Genomic DNA, 12,807 nt, shown 5'->3' with positions numbered 1-12,807 from the left:
TATTTTTCTATTGTAACAAGGCATTTTGGTAGGTCCAGATGGCGTGCGCTAGATAAGAGTTCATGTGCCAGCTTTAAGTTTTGTTTTCCCTTACCAGGGTACAAAGACTCGGTTCTGCCGGGACCTCGGGGTGCAGCTGTGCCGTATCTCGGCCGGCCAGGCTCAGGGCTGGGTGCCGGGGGGACGCCTGCCCGCAGCCATCACGCCTTGTAGCGGCAAGGGTTTAGAGCCTCTCCGAAGCGCGTCGCAGCCGCCGGGGCACGGAGGAAGGCTGTCCAGCTGCACCCCAGGCCGATGGTGGCTCCGGGCTGCCCGAAAGACTAACACAGCGCTAAGCGTTCCTGAGAAACCCACGGGGCAGCTAAGGCTGGCTTGGTCTTCAGCACAGGCCAGGTCTCCGCTCAAAATGCAGCGAGAATGAATGTAGCCCTAGCCGCCTAAAGTTTTCAAGAGGCTTTCTGAACTGAGCTGAACTGAACTGCTTTTATTCTTTTGTTTGCCTTTGTATTTTTTAAGTTGGAAATTGCTCTTCTGGTTATGCTCGAGAGCTGTTAGGAAGCTCAGAGAATTAGTGTGGCAATTTCCTCCGTCCTTTGTTGAAAAGGAAGAGTCCACACAAAAAATGCACTGGCATTTCAGCTGCATAAATAGCGTAAATTGCTGTCAAACAAAAAGACAATTTAACTAAAAGAAACCCCAAACAAACCAACCCCTCCACACACACTTTTCCGTCCCCATTAGAACTGCAGGTTTCCATTCTGTGGATCTCCCAGCCATCTGCTTGGCCCTTGAAAGAGTCCTTGAGAAACCGAAAAATGAAAACCACTTACTTTCTGAAAACTAATCTTGGCTTCCCGGTGCCTTGCTTTCAGGGGAGTTCCACTCAAGGCTTGATTTCTGTAAGTGCAGGTACTCAGTATGTCCTGAACAATTAGATGCCTTTGAGGATGTTGAAAGCAAGACATGAAAAACCAAATCAATCAGGACTCTTGTTTGACAACTGACACTATTTCTAATGCAAAAAACCAACAACCACCAAATACAATAATTTTAAAAAAAAAACCACAAGAAAACCACAACAAAAAAACCCGGAAAGCCCAAAACTTCACAGAAAATCTACCAAACAAACCCTTTTCTCTTTAGGTTTTAAACCAGACATTTTTCCTACGAGGTTTTCACTAGCCTGTCCAGAAAAAAATTACAGAGGTACATGTCCATCTTCTTCTTCCCCTGCTGAGGGAGATGACCTTTACCAGAAGCCAAAGTCCCCTGGCTTGTGCAGCACAGCCGGCGACCCTCAGAGGGGTGCTTGGGGATTGCTGATGGATTTCGTCTGGCCCCTGGTGCCTGCAAATGCTCCTCTCTCACCATGAAATTAGGAGGAGACGGGGTGAGAGCAGCACCCAGCCCCTGCAGGCTCGCGGGAGCCCATCAACACAGCCTCTGGGCAGAAGATGGGTGCTGGCATGAGGAGTCTGAAAGCAGTGAGCAGGACCGCGAGCTGCCCAAACTGCAGGCAATTATGTTGTAATTTTTTCCCAAGCTCTCACAGAAACCTGTCCTTTCTATAATGGAGACGGGAAGGATTACAAGCAATCGCTGCCTCCCGAGCAGTTGATATTCACAAGAAAAATAGAAGAGCAAGGGAAGGGGCAGTTTTGCCTCGTCAGCTAATGATCCTTGACTCTTTTACTTTGTGTTTTTGGTAGCAACCACAGAGAGGTCACACATGAAACTGTGGAAGTGTGAGGTGTCTTTATTAAATATATCAATGGAGTTTATTAAATGGAACACGCGGTACTGGGTAGCGTAAGCCACCGTTGGACGGGCTCGGGGTCACGCAGGCCTCCTGCCTTGATGTCACTGCCTGTTGGATTAATACCATGAGCTCACAGCATGGGCCTGATTAGAAGGCCGGGTCCCAGTTGGTTTTACCTCTGCCCTCTGCTAAGTCTTTGTTTGCAACGTGAGCAACAAGCTTTTCAGCTCATCACCAAGGTGCCACGTTCAGAGCCGAGACGGATCACTTAGGTCTTTTACCACCTTTGGCAGACGCGGGGTTTAAAATTCCCGTCCCGCAGGAGGAGGGCGCAGAGGTGGAATCATTATCTCCTATTGTCCGATTGATTGTTTGGGCTCTGGAAAAGTCTTCCTTTTTGAAGATTTTTTCTTTTCTTTTTTTTTTTTTTTAATCTCCCCGTCCCCGCCCCGCTTTTCTTTTCATTTTCAACCTGCACCAGGAGGGCAGAACAGAAAAGGCTGCTGAAAGACTTTTTTAGCTTGCTTTCTCTCAAGGGATTCTAACTCATGGCAGAAGAAACTAGTCTCTCTGACAGGAAAAAGTAGTGAGTTAGAGACCCTCCACCATAACGAAGCAGTTTTCCCGATTAGAGCCACTGGCTTGCTTGCACAGGCTGGGAAGGGCCAAAGATGGAGAAAGCAAAGAGAAGCTCAGGCTGCACTGAGGGGTGAGGGAGTATTTAATGTAATTCAGAGGAATGCAGGTGGGAGGAAGGGATTTAGCATGATGGTGATCACTGCATGATTAGAGGTGACAGGAACAATAGTGCATGGCTATGTCTACACTACTAGTTAGCAGCGTGCTGGCCTCTCAGGAAAGAGGGATGTCTCCTGTTAAATACAATACTTTTAAAATAAAGTGAATGGGACTCTGTAAAATGGAGGGAAGAGCAAAGGAAACCAAACGTGAGGACTTTCGAACTGCCGGGTGAGACTGTGTTCTTCTAACAGCCACAGCAAAGCAAGACTAGCTCTGGAAAAGAACTAATGCAGCTTTAAGCCATCCCTGCATGCATCCAGTTCTGGATGATCAGGAAACTTGGACATCTCAGAGATACAGGCTAGAGAGCTCCGTCTGCAGGCCATGCTGCTGTCCAGTATCTAGTGTATCAAGGCCTGTACAACGGTTTTATCACACTAACCACCCACACTGACTGCAGAAAGTGCTTTGCTCAGACACAGAGGGTGCAAACCAGCAAGGAGATGGATGCAACTATCTCAGGCAGCATCCCTGACAGCTCTGCTCCTTCCCGTCCTGTTCTCCCTACTATAAAACTCAGGCAACACCGTGCTCCGTGCAGACCTTGCCCTCACAGAGTAGGCAGAACAGAAAGAACCCAACACTGTTCACCCATGTTCCCAACTTCAGTAACATTGATGCCCAATACCACAGCTGGAAGAGCTATTCTTACACACCAAAGGAGATCCATGTTTCTATGCTGATCCAGGTCTGGTGACCGCTTAACACTCACTCCTTTATGTGATCCTGAAAAATAAAGACAACTTTTCATGTAGTTTAGTCTTTTCCTCCTCTCTGAAGCTTTAGCTGTGATTGATGAAACTGCCTCACATTGTCAGAACTTACTTGAACTAATAAACAATGGAAATGCCTTTATCTGTGCTGGTGCCAGATCCACCCCACTTACAGCCCAAGTTGTCCTTCTTTCCAGGAAACCTATGATATACTACCTGACACCCTACTTGCCATTCTTCATCTTGGTTATTTACCACTTTCTACCTTTTATCTATTCTATGAACATTTTGCCCTAATTGCTCAGCTATTTGTTGATTATCCTGCTGCAGTTGTTTGTCAAAACCTTTTATCCATTAATCTGTGAGACCTTTCAGTTGCTATTCATCTGATACGGAAGTTTTTAACCACCAATGTTGTCAAAGTCGCATCTCCCTTCATGTCATGGTCGTAAAAGGAATATAATCATGGCTGGCCGTAGTCGTTTGTGGAGCCATTTAGATGGGAACACCGCATCCTAGTTTTTGCCATTCACCTGTACTAACACCCTTAAAGCTTCCTTTAGAAGCCAAATTCTTCATATCCTGAGGTTTGTGGGTATTCTGTTATGTGTCGTTGCTGCTTTATACCTAGCTGGGCAAAAAACTTGTTCATTCAAATGAAATCCGTCACCCTTGTTTGCTCATACCGCTGGGAAGCACACCTGACGATGCAGCTGGGATTTCTGCCACTTGTACTGAGTGAGATGAGACCTGCCCCACTACCTCCCGCTCTTCTTTACATCGACTGGAGCAAATCTTGTGCAAGCCTTATCCTGTGGGAACTCGAACCACCTGTAAAGCAGACTTCTGGTTTATGCGGTGTATTTTGACAGAGGCAATTAAACCTGCACAGGCCACTGCACATCAGGAGGTTGCGATATCTGACACTCATGTTCAGCACCCTCCACCATTAAGGTATGGAGGGCCTTGTGTCACGTGTCCTTTTCCAGGTCTAACTCCCCGAGTCATTAACGTGAGGGTCCATTTTGCCAGCCTAGAGCTAGATATGTACCATCTTGTGCTTTATTGAACACAATACATTTCAAGGAAGCATGACTGGTGTATTGTGCCATTGGCCTTCCTCCAATGATATAATCCAATTTTTCTGATTTCCAGACTAAAGATACTCATTCCTTTTGACAAGGAGTTGCGGTGTCAATAAGATTTGAGAGGCACAGACAATAGCCTGTAACACAGTATCTTTCTTTTTTTGCCAAATTGGCACTTGCTGCCTGGCTAAGAGAGGCAAACCACACGTGAAAAGGTTTCCTGGGTCCAGGTAGCTCACCACTGCAGCTTGGGCTAGGGCTGGCTTCAGCTCGACCAAGCTGCCTGCTTTTCTGCACCCTGCTCCCACTGCCTAGTTTTCTCTAAAAGCTTAGCTGGAGGACGACTCACTTCAGTGAACATCAGAATAAAATCCTGCATACAATTAAATGTGCCTTACAGTGCTCTTAGCTAGGCAGAGCAGTGGGGATGGGTAGCTTTTGAATTAATTCCACACTCTGTTTATCAGTCGTCTGGCCTTCAATATCTAGTATAGCTCCTAAATATTTTACCTCTTGTTGCACTAATTGAACTTTTTGTCTGTTGACTTTCAATCCTTCCTCCTGGATTGCAGCCAAGACTCCCCGTCTGCTGACATGCTTGTTCTTCAGAATTCCCCCAGTTCAGGTGTGATCCACATACGAAGTTACATGCTTCCTGGACCTGAGGCTAATTTCTCCCACATTTATGTGATGTGCATGTGACAGATCACAGGAGCTTGTGAAATCCTTGAGGAACTCATGTGAAACAATTTTGTTTCTCCTGAAATGTAAAAACAAACTTTTACCAACATTTCTCTGCTAAAGGGCTAAAGAAAAATGCATTTGCTAGATCTAAGACTGAAAACCACTTAGCTCCTTGTACTATTGCAGCCGTAATTTCTGGCATTTTAACAAGAAGAGGTGATGTTTGCAGAGTTACAGCATTTAATGCTCTGAAACCCACAGTCAGATGCATCTTTCTATCTCCCTTTAATACCAGCCACACAGGGGAATTACACACACTGGGTCATTGCACTGGCACTCCTTGATCCACCAGGCTATTAATAGTGGACAACAATCCTTTCCGGGCTTCGCTTGGGTACTTACATCGTTTCTGCAGTCTTGGATCAAGCCCTGTTATTAAAGCAAAGGCATTAATCTTTCCATACTCCAACTTATCTCAAGCTTATACTTGCAGAAAGGTAACTCACCCTCATCCTGAGGTTCTCTGACTATTTCAGGAGCCTTTACAGGAGTACATAATTTTGTAGGTAAAACAATTACGAGTCCTTCTATTTCTGTATTATCCTTCCACAGTTAGTCAGATATAAAGTAATCTATTTTGTTTAAGGAATAGGCTGCAGAAAAGCCCATTTTTTATCCTGCATGTGATGCTGAATACAAGAAAATTCAACCGCACTCTCCAGTAAGCAGTTTGCCCTGGGAGTGGTTGTAGGAGCAGAGCTGATACACTCCCTGCACCGCAGGAGACCACTGTACCCTTTTGTCTGTATGGTGTACCTTGTAGGCACCCGCACTCTTGCAAAATAGTAATTTCAATAGTCACTAAGGCACCAAAATCTAATAACAGTTTGGGCTCCCAGTATGTTGTTTTTCATTGCTATTGTACAGTTCTGCCAATTTATGCATTAAGACACTAATGGGTTTTATATTCCACCTAGCCATATCTTCTCCCAGGCTCTCTAGTTCCTTCCAAACCCTGTTTCACATCTACTTCAAATGCCATTTCCAAGACTTATCCAGTCCAGACAAAATACCCTCTGCGTTCCCGTGGGCAGAGTGCCATATACTGCAGTACTGTAAAGGTCCCTCTCATCCTCCAGGGCTCTGGGTTTGTTTGTCCTCAGGACCCTGATTAGTGGAAGTGATTATTACTGGTACCAATTGCTTTGACTAGATTTGTTTCTAGTTCCTTTTCTTTCTAAAGAATCCTTCCAGCGCTCCCAGCATGTCTTTCCACCCCTGCCCTTCATTTATGCTAGCAGAGTTCCCAGGTCCCACAGTCACGCCTAACCTCTAGCACTGCGATTCTGAATCCCAGTTCGTTATCCATAGGACTTCAGTCTCCCCCAGCAATAATGCAGCACCTATCCCAGGAGTCATTCTCTAACAATACATGACTCCAGTCCCCCATCTGACTTATTCTTTTTCTTCCAGCTTAGATGCCAAGCCAGTTCAAAATCTCAACACTCATCACAACAACTGTAGCCTATTCTATCTCCCCGCTGCAGGCTCGTGGAGCTCAGTGTCCTGTCGAGTCCAGTCAGTGGGCATTCAGCCAGCTTTAGCTCCAGGATTTTCGTCAGAATTGGTCTAACTGGGCTGTTTGCCTAAAGCCACAGTCCACTCCACACAAATATCCCTATTTAATGTCCCAATTCCATGGCGAAAGCTCAGCCTTGAATGGTAACCAACTCCATTTAATAGTGAGTCTTTCAGGGGTCTCTCTCTTGTGCTGGTCCCTGTCTCCTTGAATTAACAGTATTCTTTACCATGATGGGATCCTCCTTGCCTGTATGTTTGTAACTCATTATGCAAGGGAGCATACATTTCCAGGGTATGGCCTGGGTGAAATGGGATCATTCTAAACGTCTCCATCCCAGTCATCAGGGTCACTACTCCTTCTCCAGTTTGTACTGCAGTCAATATAGTCAGTTTAGCTGACAACTTCTGTTTATTTTTCTCACTTACTTGCTTACTGGAGTCTCAGAAATCAAGTGTTCTTGTTCACCCTATGTGGCAATGATTTGATTTCTATTCCTGCTCCACTCAGACTCTCACAGCCTCACTCTCGTAGACTTGACTGCTGGGTTACCACCAATCTGCCACAAGTAAAATGCAGCCTGATGATGCATTCAGACACCCCTGCCAGTGCAGAGCAGAACAAAAATGGCTTGGCTAATATCTCATTTACTAAACAAAATTGGAGACACTGACAATTGCTAGTGCTGCCCTTGTACCAGACAATTTTGGGGCATTTACATGTGCATTAACATGTCCAAATGCCAAAGCCGAGGGAAGACCAAGCCTGACAGTGGTGAGTCCTTGTTCAGATCCCTGGATGGTAGGTGGCATCTTCTGGGTACTAATGAGGAGTGTGGTGCCCGTGCACTATTACATCCTCAGGTTTTTCCTTTATATAGCCTAGTTTCAAAGGACAACACTTCTGATCTGCCAGTCCAACCCCCTTTTTTCTAGGGTTAGCTTTCCAAATACAACAGTGGCTATGTGGCTAAATTATGTACAACTAAATGATCATTCTGTGAAGCAGACCCAAGTTTCCAAAAGTTTTGCAGCCTATTCGCTTCAGATCTACTAAGTTACTTTGGGTTGGCAAGAGACCCATTGTGTGGCTGAGGTATTCATGGTAAGTTGTGCTGTAGCCAATGTCAATCTCTGTATCAAGACCCTTTTCATGAATGACCTCCTCACCTGTAACCCTTCCTTCCTCATCCAAGCTGCACAGCTGCTTCAAAAACGTGCTGCTGAACACGTGAAGCACGCAGCAAAGAGGTCTTCCTCCCCTTCCGTGGCATAGCCCAAGGACCGCATTGCCCTTCCTTGTCTGTCAGTCAGGGTCTGGTGGCTGAAGGACCGTGCGGAGGAGCAGCTGCCTGCAAGGGCTCGCCTGCCCCATGGTGGTCCTCTTGCAGTTTGGGTGTCCCTGGTGGCACTGGTTCCTCTGCAAGTCTGCACGGGAAAGTTCTGCCACGATCTGCCGTGCTACACTGTGGCAGCAATGCTGCTTGTACGGTGAAGGACCCTGTGATTTGTGGTGTTATAAAAGCTGAAAAACTCCATCATTGCCTTTTATATATAATTGAAAACACAATAATTGACTGCAGTGTCGACTAAAGAAGGTAGGCAGCACCCTTGGAAATACCCACACAGGTTCACGCGCACACGCGCACACACAGCCTCCTGCTGCCAGCCAGGCAGTGCTGCGTGACTTGTCTTAATAGAAGGCTTAAAATAAATCAGAATTATTTCCAGATTAGAGGGGAAAAAAAATCCTGTGAAGATGTTTCAGTCTAAGCACAAAGAACACAAAGAGAGCAGTCTCTTTGCCAGTCAGCACAGCATTTTCTTTCCTCTGGTCCTTTGCTCTCTGCCCTCCTGCTCCCACAACCTGGCTTAACCTTTTTTTGTCTGTCTGATGCAGGTGAACATATGACATTGTAAAGCTGCTGCATCCACACCGGTGTATCTGTGAGCAAGTCTCGTGTCTCCCAGACTTTCCCTTTTCATTTTCTTGACAGACGTCTCAGCCGAGCTCCCCAAACCAATGTGATTCCTTTCTGAACTCAATTTCAGCAGCTTAAAATACCCATCTACAACCACAGTATCCAAGATCATAAACTCTGTTCCTCCTGGTATCACCTAACCCTACAGAGCCTTTGACCCATGGCCACATCATCTGGCAGAATTCACAGCGGGGAATACACAGGAGCGTCGAACATATCTTTGCCAGCTCGAGGGTCCCAAATGCATCACAATGTTTGATGGAGCTGGTGCTCCTACCTCCGTTTGATGCACGCTGCTGGCATTTCAGAGCAATACGAAAAGGTTTTCTCTTCTCCAATGGCGGGAGAGCCACTGCAGGCAATTCACGAATTTCAGTGTCGAAGGACGTGGGGATCTTGCGTGGTTTCCTTGATGCTTTCACTGGGGGACAAAGCCTGGAAGACATGCTGCAGGGTAGTGTCTAGCACAGCATATGAGTAACAGGGCATTGAAGGAGATGGGAAGGGTGAGGGTCAAAGGCTGAAAGAAAAGCAAAAAACCCTCCCCAAACCTCTACCAACACCCGCCACTTCAGCTATTTACATTAGGAGAATTTTTCATTTTTGACTGCTCAAGTGTGCCACTTTGTTTACCTCAGGTGCTTTTAGGGCAAATTATAGAAACAGGCCAGTTTACTTCACTCTCATTTTTAGACAGTTTCACTTTCAGCTTCTGCACAAACAACATGCTACAATTTGGGGGTTGCAAAGGCTGCAGGGAAATATTGATTTCCTCACAATAACACTAAAACAGTTCGACCCAACATTTTCTGAAGGCTTTTACAAAACATACATTTTGAGGGACAAGTTTGACTTGACAGACTTCTTTTAGAGAGCTGCCTTTCTTGCAGCAGCAGCAGAACTGTTATTTACTACATTTTATTACAGAAAGAGAATTGTTGATGCTAGAAATTTCTTTTACTCAGGTAAATAGCTCTAAAGTTTCAGATTATCTGGCTATGTGAAAAGCTGCACTGTAACGCAAGAGAAATTCTAATTATTCAGCTAATTAAAAAAGTCTTAATTATAATATAGAATAATTAATTTCTTTTGATACTTACAACTCAGACACTCCCTTGTATACCTCAGGGGTCCAGAAGTCTTAGCGAATGTAACAATGGGAATTGCTGCTTAGAAAAGCCAGCTTTCTCTAAGGCTTTTCTTAGCTTGGCAGTAGTTCTGTATACGAGAATAGGGACTGATGGCCAATAGTATAGCTGGAGATTCCTGAGCCATCAGATCTCAAATGCAGAAGGTCATATGCCACCTCTACTATCAAAAGCATTCCAAAAAAAGACACCAAAGTATCACGAACTGCGATACTACTAGTGCACTACTGCACTACACGAACTGCAGCTCATCTCATCTTGCCATCACAGCCCCAGTCACAGCCCCCCGTGGGGTACCACTGGACTAGGAACTCCAGAGCCAGTCTTTCTTTAAACCCCTCTGTCCCACGGTCTCATCACAGACTTCCAGTCTATTCCTGCCTTGTGAAACTGCTCCGTGTCATCCAGCCAACTGACACTCCGGGAGCAGTGCTGCTCCTCTACCACACACTACCAGCTTTAATGTACCTTCTGCCAGAGCTGCACTCATGGGGGCACTGGGGATCACAGCTAACCCCCGCAGAGATGAGTAGCTGAGACGGACACACAAGGTCAGGAGATGCCAAGATGGGAAGGAAGCTTATGCTTCCACTCAGAGCCATTGCAGTGACCTTTTCCCTCATTTTATGCCAGTTGCCTCAACTACAGAGCCCTAATCAGTTTAATTCAAAGAAACAGATCTTAGCTTCTGTCCTCCCCATCTCATTTCGCCCAGAGACCTGGGTGGTGACTGCTGTCGCCAGCTGCTCTGACATTCTGGGGCTGAGCTGCTCCTCTTCGCCAGGAAAACAGTTCAGCTATGAAGGACATGGGATTTGTTTGCACCCTCATCCCTCACATCCAAAAGCATACGGAGTGTCAATTTGCGGGGCAAAAGCCAACAGACGCCCTAAAGACAGCTGGGAAATACTAAGTATACTCAGATGTTACAAACTTTGAGAGCAAAGGGTGGGAGAAGGCAATGCGGGGCCTCTGGGTCCGCCAAGAAAGGAGTTATTTCTTGGGACATTTGCATTTTTCCAAAGTTAGCTAATAGAAAGGACTTGATTTGGTGAAGGCCTCCAAACAATTGCTCAGTGAGATCAGCATCAGCTAACATATTATCTCCAACATTCAATACACCCTCACTCTTATGTGTTCTCCCTTTCCAGATCCAAATATCAACGTAAAGCAGCCACTGGGAAGTGTGGCATGCCCAGGGAGAGCCTGCTGACACGAAGCCAGCAGATACTGAAGGTTCACGCTATGCTGACCCTTTTCTTCCAAAAAGCACTTTAAAAGGTTAGATTTCTGAAAGTTTTTGAGGCTCTCAGGTACAGCATCTTAGCCTTAGACTTTGCGACGCTTTAGCAGCACCTCTACCTTTCTGTTTCTTACAGCACATCATGTAATAGGAACCTTCCCCACCTTTTCATCCTCTTGGAGGCTTCTGGAGGTCAATGCAGGACAATAATACAACACACAGCCATGCGTACTGACGGGCACTCAGTGGAACTGGTAGTTAATATTACTCATAAAGAACAACACGTTTGCCCCATTTCTGCTCCTGGTGGAACACTAATTCCCAGTGAAAGCAATTGTGGCATCTTATTTCTTGCTCAAGGCTCTAAATCTCCTCTCCACCCATTCATGTGTCATAGATAAGAGAAGCATTTACATCCTGTCAGTCACACCCTACTGCACAAGAAGGTGAAGCCACTTTACGCGGGTTAGTTAGTAATGCAAGACCCTTTCCCAGAACAGTAAACTTCTTTCTGACATCTTTGATGGCAAAATAGAAAAAGGAAAATTCAATCACATTTCAAACCCTAATAAGATTCACTTATCTTTCCCCTTTTTCTATTTTTAAAATATACCTGCATTTGCTACTTTTACTGGATCTTCTCCCTCTTAAAATTCAGTAAACCTTGTGTGCATCCTCACTCATCTCCTTCTCTGTGAAGAATTAGAAAGAATTAATAAGCTGGGATATTTGAATAAAATCCTTTCTATTTCATGGCCTGATTTTACTTCCACAAACTCTGCATTTATAGCAACCTCATAAATTACCAACGTATATGGAAAATAAATACTCCTTGTCTCTCCTACTAAGCCTGCAGACTTAGCAAACAGATCTCTCAAAATCACAGGAAAAGGAAAGGATATTTTCTTTTCAACTCATTCAACTGGAAATACAATTTTGAGAAAAGCAAAGCAGTGTTTCTCTTTCACCGTTTCCATTTCATTTGGGCTGATAAATGCCTCTGGGACATAGCATTTCTGGTTTCACCTCTTCCCAGGAGTTTGTCTTTCTCTCTTTCCTTCTCTCTCTCCCCTTCTTTCTCTCTCTGTCTTCCCCCCTTTTCCAAGTGGCCTAAAAATAAGCAGTGCCTGGCAGCTGCAGAGTGTTGGCTGTCATAGGGATTGTTGGTATATGACCTTCTGTCTGCAGTAGAAGAGGACTGGTTTCCTTTAGACAGGTATTGAGCAAGCTGAGAAGTGGTTTGACTATCTTCACTGATGACATTAACCAAAGGATGTTCCAGAGATGTCAAAGTCCTGTGGTTAGGTAGGCGGCCAGATGTGAATGATGGGACTTTATTACAAACAGTCCCATCCAATAAAAGCACGTTAAGGCTTTGAATGAAAAGAAAGCCACTGTGAATTCATGTCCTTCTTTGTGCTTCTGCTGGCAGCAAGGCACTGAATTAGTGTGAAAATTGAGCAAAAAATTAATCTTTGCCTCATAATCCATTATTTAAAAGGGAACGCTCACTCACTATAATTTTCAAGTCACTGCTCTAGCAAAGTCATTCTGAAATCTGTAAGTTTGCCATAGAGGAAAAATAGCAACATAAGACTAGGTCTTGAGATTTACCAGAGTGCCAGACTCTTAATCTGCTTACTGCATTTACCATTTGCAATTTTGCGTTGTAGTTAGAGGCTCCCCAAGGTCACCCCAAACATCTCAAAGCTCTTAACCATCTGTCTCTGATTCCTAAAAATTAACATGGAGATGGAGAGAGGAAGACTGACTGGCTCATTAGGGTCACTCTGATTTACCAGAAAAAAAGG

General features: G+C 45.1%; 1 long non-coding RNA gene across 1 annotated transcript; it reads right to left on the bottom strand.

Moving 5' to 3' along the window:
* Positions 1-845: 845 nt before the first annotated feature.
* Positions 846-4,982, bottom strand: LOC115333871. Its single transcript, XR_003920944.1, has 3 exons — positions 4,872-4,982; positions 3,217-3,286; positions 846-939 (listed from the first exon to the last, which is right to left on the bottom strand). It is a non-coding gene; the product is annotated as an uncharacterized LOC115333871 (long non-coding RNA).
* Positions 4,983-12,807: the final 7,825 nt, after the last annotated feature.

Source organism: Aquila chrysaetos, chromosome 21 (assembly GCF_900496995.4).
Source record: "Aquila chrysaetos chrysaetos chromosome 21, bAquChr1.4, whole genome shotgun sequence".
NCBI lineage: Eukaryota > Metazoa > Chordata > Aves > Accipitriformes > Accipitridae > Aquila > Aquila chrysaetos.
Note: the sequence above shows the minus strand (reverse complement) of the source record. Positions and strands in the feature narration are given on the sequence as shown.